This window comes from Macrobrachium rosenbergii, chromosome 8, assembly GCF_040412425.1.
Source record: "Macrobrachium rosenbergii isolate ZJJX-2024 chromosome 8, ASM4041242v1, whole genome shotgun sequence".
Taxonomy (NCBI): domain Eukaryota; kingdom Metazoa; phylum Arthropoda; class Malacostraca; order Decapoda; family Palaemonidae; genus Macrobrachium; species Macrobrachium rosenbergii.
In genome coordinates, this window is record NC_089748.1 from 79,536,554 (window position 1) to 79,546,649 (window position 10,096).

At 42.7% G+C, this 10,096-nt stretch overlaps 1 protein-coding gene across 5 annotated transcripts in view; it reads right to left on the reverse strand.

The window, feature by feature from the left end:
* LOC136841002 (interferon alpha-inducible protein 27-like protein 2B) overlaps window positions 1-10,096 on the reverse strand; it is a 248,888-nt gene that overhangs the window by 175,816 nt on the left and 62,976 nt on the right. For 3 of the 5 annotated variants that reach the window (XM_067108021.1, XM_067108028.1, XM_067108022.1), the window contains exon 2: window positions 9,093-9,222. The gene's annotated coding sequence lies outside the window, so the exon portion shown is untranslated. Of the gene's footprint in view, window positions 1-7,942; window positions 8,592-9,092; window positions 9,223-10,096 lie in introns of those variants that run through there. The other 2 variants (XM_067108029.1, XM_067108027.1) reach the window with 2 other exon arrangements.

Genomic DNA, 10,096 nt, shown 5'->3' on the forward strand with positions numbered 1-10,096 from the left:
GAGGGGGCGAACAACAGAATATTTATAAAATATACATATATATGTATATATATATACACATATATATACACATATATATTCACTAAATTTATCATAAAAAAAGCAGGGGCAAAATAACCATTTTCCCTTCTCTGAAAAATGTAGGGGCCACATGCCCCTTCTTCCTACACCTATGGTTTTTTTTTTATCTATATTCCCCTTTAAATTGACTGACTAGGTGGCTTTAAAATGCTTGCCAGGCTTTTTAATTTATTAAAAATTCTGAGGGGACTGGCTTATAGGCTACCTCTCCGCCCAACAAAAAAAGAAAAAATTGTCAGTGTGAAGTCTGTGTAAATTTCACATCGTAAGTACACATATTTAATAAAGTTAGTGGGAAAATTATTACAATAATTTAATAAAAAGTAAAAGTGAAACAAATTTTGATCCCCCTAATCCTAACTGTACTATTGGTTCTCCCCACCTCAATATTAACTATTGTATCTAGAACTAGGCCTATTTATTTATGTTGAAAAAAGAAGTAAATAAAAGTGCGAAAAAGTTACATTGACCAAATATCTATCTATCTCTACCTGTATATATATATCTTGTTACGTGTGAGGGTCTTGGTTGATCATGTATTATTCAATTTACGTAATTTTTACGGCCCTGCAAACCAAGATTACACGTAACCTGCCACTTGAAGCCAAAAGTTAACCTCAAAGACAGTCGTTAATTAGCCAAAGGTCGCCAGTTAAGGGTAATTAACCTTAACAAAGAATATTTGAGATGAATTTGATTTTAAACGCAACGGTTCTCCCAAACATTCGGACCTTGAGGCATACAAAGCATCGAGATTTAACCTGATTTTGCTTACCTAAATCCTAGGTATTTTACTGGAATAATGGGGTTGAAGCTCACAATATAATAATTAGGCTTAATCTAGACTTCGTAAACACATATACCTAAGTGGTGGCTGAAGGAAGAAAACAAAGAAAAAATGGAAATACAGAAAAGAACTAGGTTAAAAGAATGGACGAAGTTTCAACAAAACGGACTATACCTTAATGACGAAAGCGTTGGCGCGCATTTACAACGGACGTGCTGAAGTTCAGTGTGTGTTTCTTGCTCCACCATTCACTAATAAAATAATAGACAAAGAATAGCGGGGACAGGGCCACCTTCCAGACGTCTGCTCGAGTTCGGCTAGTTTCTCTCTGTGTTCCCTGACCGGCCTGGGTCAAAACAGGCCTACAGTCATGCCTTAGGCGTCTATGCTCTGTTAAAAACATTCGCCACGAGAGACAGGTAGAAAGGAAAAAGGACTTTAGGACCACCTATTCTTAAAGTTGAATATGGAAATTTCTCCTATAGGGGAAAATGGCTAAATGCTACCTATTCCTTTCTCCAACGGATGTTAAAGTTTGAACTGAAGACGCTCCTAGCGTGGGACAATGTCAATTTCCCTGTCTTGATCAGGCTGATACTACTATCCTAAATGTTCGAGGGCGAACAGCGTAAATATTTATAAAAGCTCCCCCTTTAGGGCCTTCACTCCCTTTTCGGGCGTGAAGGTCTATACTAAACAAGCTGTTCGCCTCTCGTAGGTTACTCTCCTTCCCCTGAGCAGATTAGTCCTGGTTAGCCTACCTAGCTACAGAACTACCTAACCCTAGATAGGATATGAGCTATAATCACTACTTAACCTAATTCTAATAGTACTAGAAGGTGCTCACGGTTATTATAGGCTACCTCCTACAATCATGATGTGTTTTAGACCTAGCCTAGTGGTACATTCTATGATATTCCCTAGCCTAACCTATCCTAACCCGACCGTAGCACCAACATAAGAGTTAATATTCTAACTAAATTACAACATGGTTTATGTTTAATACAATTAAAATTTACTAGTTAATTCATGAGGTTGCCTCATATGATAAAATGGGTGCCTCACTGAGGTCTTAGGCCATGCGTGTCACGAGCATCGTGGCTCGTTTCTAATAGTTAAGATTACTGGAATTAGTTAGGCTACTTACATGATTACTGCGGCTCGGTGGTAAGTGGAAAGAACAAGGCTACTAAATTGATGTACTGTACTTTAAGGTGGCCTAGGCTAGGTACAAATAAAGGAAGAGATCACACTGGCTACCTTCTCTGGGCAAGGGGCCAGGATCACTCTTAGATGTTAGGGCACTGTGCCGAGAGGGCACTAGTGCCAGGATGAGCTTATAGCTCAGCAACTACTGGGCTCTCTTCCGCCCCTTCTTCTTCTTCTTGGGTTCCTCCAAGGCCTATCAGTAGCTAGCCTGGCAGGTGATGAGAGCACCGACTCCAGGGACAGGCCAGAAGGGCTAGCGGTAGCGCGAGTCATGGGGCAACTGCAAAAGCTGCGGGAGGACTCCCTACTCCGGCTGCTGCGACAACCGGAGCGAGGCGATCTCAACTTCTGCATCCGAGGATGCCAGTTCCTGGTCTTCAAGGAAGGGGTACCATTTCGATCCTCCAGGGTTCATCCTGGAGTCAAATTTTGCAAAGAAGAATCTTGCAAAGAAGAAGTTTCGGGTGCTGGAGGCTCTCCAGTCGCGATGATCAACTGCATGGGAATCCTAAATCTCCCGGAGGAGGATTCGCCTCATGATTTAGACCCGGCATGGGGGCCTTTTCCACTGGTAGCTCAACGTCCGTGGCGGACGGAGTCTGGCACTGCTCAGTGCTCGCAAGTGGCACTGGCAGCAGTTGAGGTCAGGCATGCCTGATGAGGGTCCGGAGGTGCAATACCTCGCGGACGACTTGTGGTTGGCTGCGGCAGAGATTCCTGCCCCAGCGGAGATCGTAGCCTCTCGGTGAGTTTTGTTCGGGGCGTCCGCTGGGCGTTGCTTGTTTGGGCAGCCCTCCCAATTGGTGGAGTGGTCTGCCCGCTTGCACGTCCTGCAGCGGTACTGCTCCTCCTGAATCTCTCTTCGCGGAGGAGGACCTCTTGGTGGGCCAGCCCTTCGCGATTGGAGAGGGCTGGGCCTGGAATAGTTTGGTTGTGCCCCTTCCGCGGACCACTTTGGTGGGCGGAAGGTGGAGGTTTGACCTTATTGAGAGTGTTAGATGGGGCCTCTGTGGAGGTAACGCAGCTGCGGAGTGGCGTTGGTGACGGGCTTCGCAGAGAAGATCCCGACCCAACAAGAAGGCCACTCCGGGCCGAATTCCACCTACCACGCCGAGGCGGTGGGGTATCGTGCCCCAAGGTGTCATAACCTGGAGTTGGACAGTAGGAACGGTAATGGTGTGGCCCTCTATTCACTTCATTTCCCACCGGGTTTCTTCGTCAACCATGGCACCGGCTGGCACTTGGGCCCTAGTGATCAGGCTAATGTCTGCCGCAGTGTCTACTGTGACCGGAAGGGTCACTGGGCAGGCTAGTGCTCTGAAGAGGGCCACCGAGATGAACTGGGTTTCCAGTCTCTCGGGGTAAAGGATCCGGTGCGGACCAGCAGCAGAAAATGAAGTGCTGATTAGGTTGACAAATTTGGTGGTGGGGACATGATGTGGACAGGCCGGAGATCCAGCATTGTAGTGGCTAGCAGCCCCACAGGATCTGCACGGGCCTTTTGGATGGGCTCGGTGGCCTGCAGTAACTGTTGGAGGAGAGGCTGAGCGGATGAATCGGGAGGCGGAGTTCTGGCTGGTAGGGTTAGGCTGCTTATTAGTGCCGAGTTTGTATCGGCACTCAGCTTCAGCGTGGCCCCCTTCTTGCAATAGTTGCATATGGTCTTGCTAGGCAATCCATTCTTGGGCGAGTGGAGTTGAGAGGTAGGCGGAGGGATGATTCGCTTCTGAGAGGTGCTATCGACTGATTGAAGGTTTCCCACGAATCAGCCATGCGACAAGCTTCCATAAGTGTGGAGGGCTGTTTATCGTTAAGATATACAGCAAGGGGCCTGGCACACATTGGAAAAGGTCTTCTAGCATGGTCCGATTGAAGAGATCCTCAAACGTCGTGCAGGCCAAGGAGTCGAACCAGCGCGTACCGGACTGGGTTTTGTGACATGCCCATTCCGTCCAAGACCAGCCGACTTCCTTGGCAAGACCTCGGAACCGTTGTCTCCATTTTTCTGGGGTTATTTCGTAGGCCTTTGTAATGACTCTCGAACTTCCGCCATGTTGCCTCTCTGGCTCTTTTCCAGTGAGCGAAGCGCTGCCAGGCTTTTCCTCCATATGCTTGGCTAGTATTAAGGCTCTCTCCGTCTCCGTGGTGCTGTAGTTATCGAAAGAGCCTCGATCTCCTCCAGCCATGCTTCTGGCTCGTCCTCAGTCCACTTGGGGACTAGGGAATTGATGCTCGAAATTGGAGCGTTTGATGCAGCAGGTGTAGGACTGGAGGCTTGATGGCTAGCCATAGCTTCTGCATTCTCCATTTTTCGCTCTCTCAAGCTCGAGCTCCTTCTCCTTTAGGGCTAACTCAGTTTCCTTGCAGGCTAACTCATGCCGTCTTCTTCTTTCTTCTCTTTCCTCTTCATATTGCCTTTGCTCGGCTTCATACATCCTCTGTTCTTCTTCATACTTCCTCTGCTCAGTCTTTCTTCCTCCTCCCGCTTGGCCAAGTCGTCCACTTGCTCCTTGAACCCAGGTAGTGAGTTCGAGCCGGTGAGACCTGCCGTCCCCAGCCCCAGGAAAGTTTTATAATGCTCTGCTGCCATGGTTCTGGTGGGGAAGGGCGTCTAACCGGGTTGACTGGGCGTACTTGGGCAGCGAGGAAGTGTCTCTTCAATAATGACGTGGCCCCTTTCAAAAGGTGGCACTGTAGTTTGGGTGTGCCGTGTACAGGTCACACTGGTGGCACTCAGTATCCCAAGGCACTGGTGCAGGTTAGGTCCCAGAAGAACTTTCTCTTCTGTGTTCCCTTTATTTTTTGGTTTCTTTAGTGGCACTTATGGTGCCAATGTGTTCCTAGGGACCCTCTACTGGAGTCAACTAGGCTATATGGGAGGAAAGGCACTCTACACCCCTGCAGAGTGCAACAATTGAATGAGAGAGAAAGGGAAGGTAAAGAGAGAGAGAGAGAGAGAGAGAGAGAGAGAGAGAGAGAGAGAAGTAAGCTATTCAAGTGATGACAGTGCTGCAAATTATTGGCACTGTGGAATAAAGTGAATTTGGGTTTTTTTTTTTTTTTTTTTTTTCTTAAAGATCCTCGTGAGTGGCTGGTCCCAGTACTGGCCCCAGTGCTGGCCCCTTCTTTTTCAGAGGGTGAAAACTACTGTTTGCTTCGGTCTGGATAGCAGGCCTCACTCGTGACCGACAGTTTATCACTGTATCGTAATTACTCTTAACTTGTCCTCATCTATTGTGGGACAGAGGTGTTTCTTTTATTTGGCTTATTGTATTGGAATTAATTAGCCTAGTGTCGGCCGTTCTTTCTTTGAAGAGGGTCACGTACACTTAGGTTAGGAATGCTTACTTGAATGACGAGAGAGAGAGAGAGAGAGAGAGAGAGAGAGAGAGAGAGAGAGAGAGAGAGAGAGAGAGAGAGAGAGATTTTCAATCAGCTAATTTCTTGCTGCTTGAGAACATGTAAACAAAGATTTTATACATGCACAATGGCATGGATCTTAATAAAATGATATAGATGCGTCGTCTTGGCTTCCTTAGGGATTACTTTATTATCTTAATTTTCCTGGGAGCCGACGTCACAAAAGTTTATCGTAAAATTTTAAATTCTCTTTATATGATTTTTATAGCAGGTATTCGTATAGGAACTTGTGGTATTACTCCTAACTAAGGCCTATCTTTCCCTGCCTAAATTATCTTTTGGTTTTTTCCTAGCTAAGATATTAGGAGGTGGGTTAACTTCTGAAAGGAAAAAAATGAAAATGACCCAAAGTGGCTCGGGCAGAGTCTGGTCACAACAGCGGATGACAATAACAAGGTCTTAAGATGGCGGAAAAGTCCCGTTAGGTCTAAATTTCAAAAACAACCTCTGGCGGCGAAGGAACACCAAAATGGCCGTTCTCTCACAAACAGTTCGAACAATTTCAAAACAACAGCGCGAACACGGAGGAGGAATCCAAAATGGCGGGTATTTTCTTTTTCAAACAAATTCAAAAACAACGCACAAAACCAATGCAGGTATCCAGATTTTACTTTAAATATACCAATCATGCATAGTGTTTTACGTTAAGTTTGGAAAACGAAATTACCAACAACTTTGTGTCTTTTGTTATCGTATTCTCACCCGGACATTAAACAAAAGAATGAAAAGAGAAATGCTAGCCTGCCTGCGTAAATTTACGTTGTTGAACGGTACCTTTATTGTAAAATTACTATTTCAGTTCGTTTGCTACTTCACTGACACGGTTTTGAATGATTCCCGCTATATGCAAACAATAACGATCGGAATTGCCGACGCGATTTCTACATTACTTTGTGTATATGAACTGGGCTCCAGCGATTCGGCCTTTGAATTCGTTCATTGAACGACTTGACTCACGATCGAACACGGTAAAATGCCCTTTGTCTTAACCGTTATAAATTATGACGCTCTGCTCCCGAGTCGCACACTTCCTACCTACGCTAATTCTCGCTACACTTGTTATTATAACTATTCTCTTTACTGCTTATTATTATGCCTCGTTCCTTGTTTGGAAGAATGAAATGGAGTTCGATATCTGACTTTTATTTTTTGGAATTAATGTAATTTAATTTCCTTTTCTCCAGATTCTTTCTCTAAAATGTACTTGAGATTCTACATAAGGTCGCCAATGTTACGTGTGAGGTCTTGGTTGATCATGTATTATTCAATTTACGTAATTTTTACGGCCCTGCAAACCAAGATTACACGTAACCTGCCACTTGAAGCCAAAAGTTAACCTCAAAGACAGTCGTTAATTAGCCAAAGGTCGCCAGTTAAGGGTTATTAACCTTAACAAAAATATTTGAGATGAATTTGATTTTAAACGCAACGGTTCTCCCAAACATTCGGACGCGAGGCATACAAAGCATCGAGATTTAACCTGATTTTGCTTACCTAAATCCTAGGTATTTTACTGGAATAACGGGGTTGAAGCTCACAATATAATAATTAGGCTTAATCTAGACTTCGTAAACACATATACCTAAGTGGTGGCTGAAGGAAGAAAACAAAGAGAAAATGGAAATACAGAAAAGAGGTTAAAAGAATGGACGAAGTTTCAACAACAAAAAGGACTATACCTTAATGACGAGAGTCGTTGCGCATTTACAACCGGACGTGGAGTTCAGGTGTGTGTTTCTTGCTCACCATTCACTAATAAAATAGGAATAATAGACAAAGTAATAAGGGACAGGGCCACCTTCCAGACGTCTGCTCTCTTCAGTGACCGGCTGGGATCTCTCTGTAGTTCCCTGACCGTTTCTGGGTCAAAACAGGCCTACAGTCATGCCTTAGGCGTCTATGCTCTGTTAAAAACATTCGCCACGAGAGACAGGTAGAAAGGAAAAAACTAGGACTTTAGGACCACCTATTCTTAAAGTTGAATATGGAAATTTCTCCTATAGGGAAAAATGGCCAAATGCTACCTATTCCTTTCTCCAACGGATGTTAAAGTTTGAACTGACTGCTCTAGCGTGGGACAAAGCAATTTCCCTGTCTTGAGCAGGCTGATATTACTATCCTAAATGTTCGAGGGCGAACAGCAGTAAATATTTATAAAAATATATATATATATATATATATATATATATATATATATATATATATATATATATATATATATATATATATATATATATATATATGCAATGTATACATATAATATATAAATGTATATGTGTATATTACAGTATAAGTGGAACCACTCTAGTAATAATGATATATATATATATATATATATATATATATATATATATATATATATAATAATATATAAATGTATGTGTATATATTACAGTATATAAGTAGAACCACTCTGGTAATAATGATAAACTTAATGAAACTTACTTCTCGCTCTTGCTGACTATCCCTGATGTTGATGGAGCAGCCATTATATCTACAGTATTTGCTCCTTTGAGTGGAGCTGGTTGTCTCTTTCTTTTTCGGGGTCCTGAACTTTTTTCACAATTTCAGAACACTCAGATGGCCTAACATCTGAAGATTTGTCAGATTCTTTTGTTTTTTATTGAAAAAAAAATAGCAATGCTTTGCTGTGATTTTGATCCCTCCATGATGGCAGGCCAGTGTACCATACATAATACAATTACCAAGGCAGGTTAAAATGTTCAGTGGTTGGACTAATTCACCACATAAAATTATTATTTCACCAAAGAATTGGGCAAATAAACGGATTGCTGGGCTCCTAGCTGACAACTGACAACTGATGATCTTAATATCTTATTGACAGTTGTTATTGGAATGGGCCGGTTCTCCATGGGGTCATGGTTCAGTCGTTCCGTGTTTACAAACTTTGCAGTTCTCACTTAGTAAGAATCTTTCATTTAATGGATTGATTATAGAATGCTCGTTCGGCTAACCTTTTCGACTATTGTCTGGGAGCATTTTTTCTCTGCTAAAACTCATGAAAAATATAGAGATCTAGCCAAAATTAGGCAACACTACTGCTACCTCACGCTGTCTCACGCACTCCTGACAAGCTAGAACGCGATCAAGTCTTGGTCGCTTCAACCAGAGGCCCCTCTCCAGTCTCCATTCCCAAAAACACACACACACACACACAAACACACCTTGGAGTGTTTTATTATTATATTATTATTTCAAAGGCTAGGGGAGGCAAACCAAGTCTTGGGGGGGCCATCAGTGTCTTGAAGGGGGCATGTGGCCCCCACCAAATGATGCCTCTGCATCCCATTCAGATTCCGCCATGTTTAGTACTAGCACCTCGGAGGCGATGCGTAGATACAAGCCCAAGTAGCACCGTCGGGTTTTATTATGCCGGATATTTTAAAGTTAGCTTAACAATGCAGTTTGCCTTGAACCATTTAAATAGTCTTAAATGTAGCTTATCCAGATTACCAATGAGAAAAGAAAACAACGGACTCGAAATTTAGCAACAAATCCCAGCAACTAAGCAGCCACCCTTGCATTGCTGACCACCATCACATTGCTGACTTCTGTCATATATGGATTTACTTACTTTTATTGATGAAAAATCCCCTGATCTGGTTATAGTCCTGATGCAAGATATTTACTTTTATTGATGAATAGTCCCCCTGTGTTTGTTAAAATCCTGATGCAAGATATTACAGGGGTGTCGCCACTAGAACCTGCAAAGTAGAAATGACATGTACTGAGCGTGATAACGAACGGTCGGTGTTGTGCTTATCAGTCATATCACCCTTATCCGTTTCAAAGAGATTCTTTGAAGCGTATAAGAAAATCAAGAATGACAACATACTCCACGTTACGAAGGCAGAAGAGTCAAGTGCTCTGGTTATACTGGATAAAACTGAATATGAGAGAAAAATGTACGAACTGTAAGACGATCATACTACCTATACTCGGCTGAGAAACAATGCTTTTGAAAATGATAATACTCTGTTTAACAAGAATATTAAGAAACTCCTGTATAACCATTAGGATTTAACACAAAAATTTCCAACTATCTGTCCAGCTTCTCCTTATCTGTATGGTACTATAAAGACTCATAAACAAGGTAAAATCCAGTGAGACCTATTATATGCTCTATTGGTTCATTTGCATACAAACTATCAAAATGGCTGGTTGAAATACTTATACCACTAGTAGGCACTGTCTCGGGATGTTCTCTTGAAGATAATGTAGATTTTATTAGTCGTCTCAATAATTTGAACCCAAATTATGACTTTATAATGGTGAGTTTCGACGTTACTTCTCTCTTTACAAAGGTGCCAACGGATGACCTGTTAGAGTTTCTAGAGGATGAGATGAAAGAACGTGTCCATACTGCCACACAGAACTTTAATAGAAATTATAAAATTGTGTATCCAAAGTTGCAAGTTTTCTTTTAATGGTAATTATTGAGCAGAAATTCGGTATGGCCATGGGAAATCCTCTTTCTCCTGTACTTAGTGATTTATATATGGAGTTTTTCGAACTTATTGCCAAGAAGTGTGTTATGGGTACGATATGTGGATGACATCTTTTGTTCATGGGCAGTAA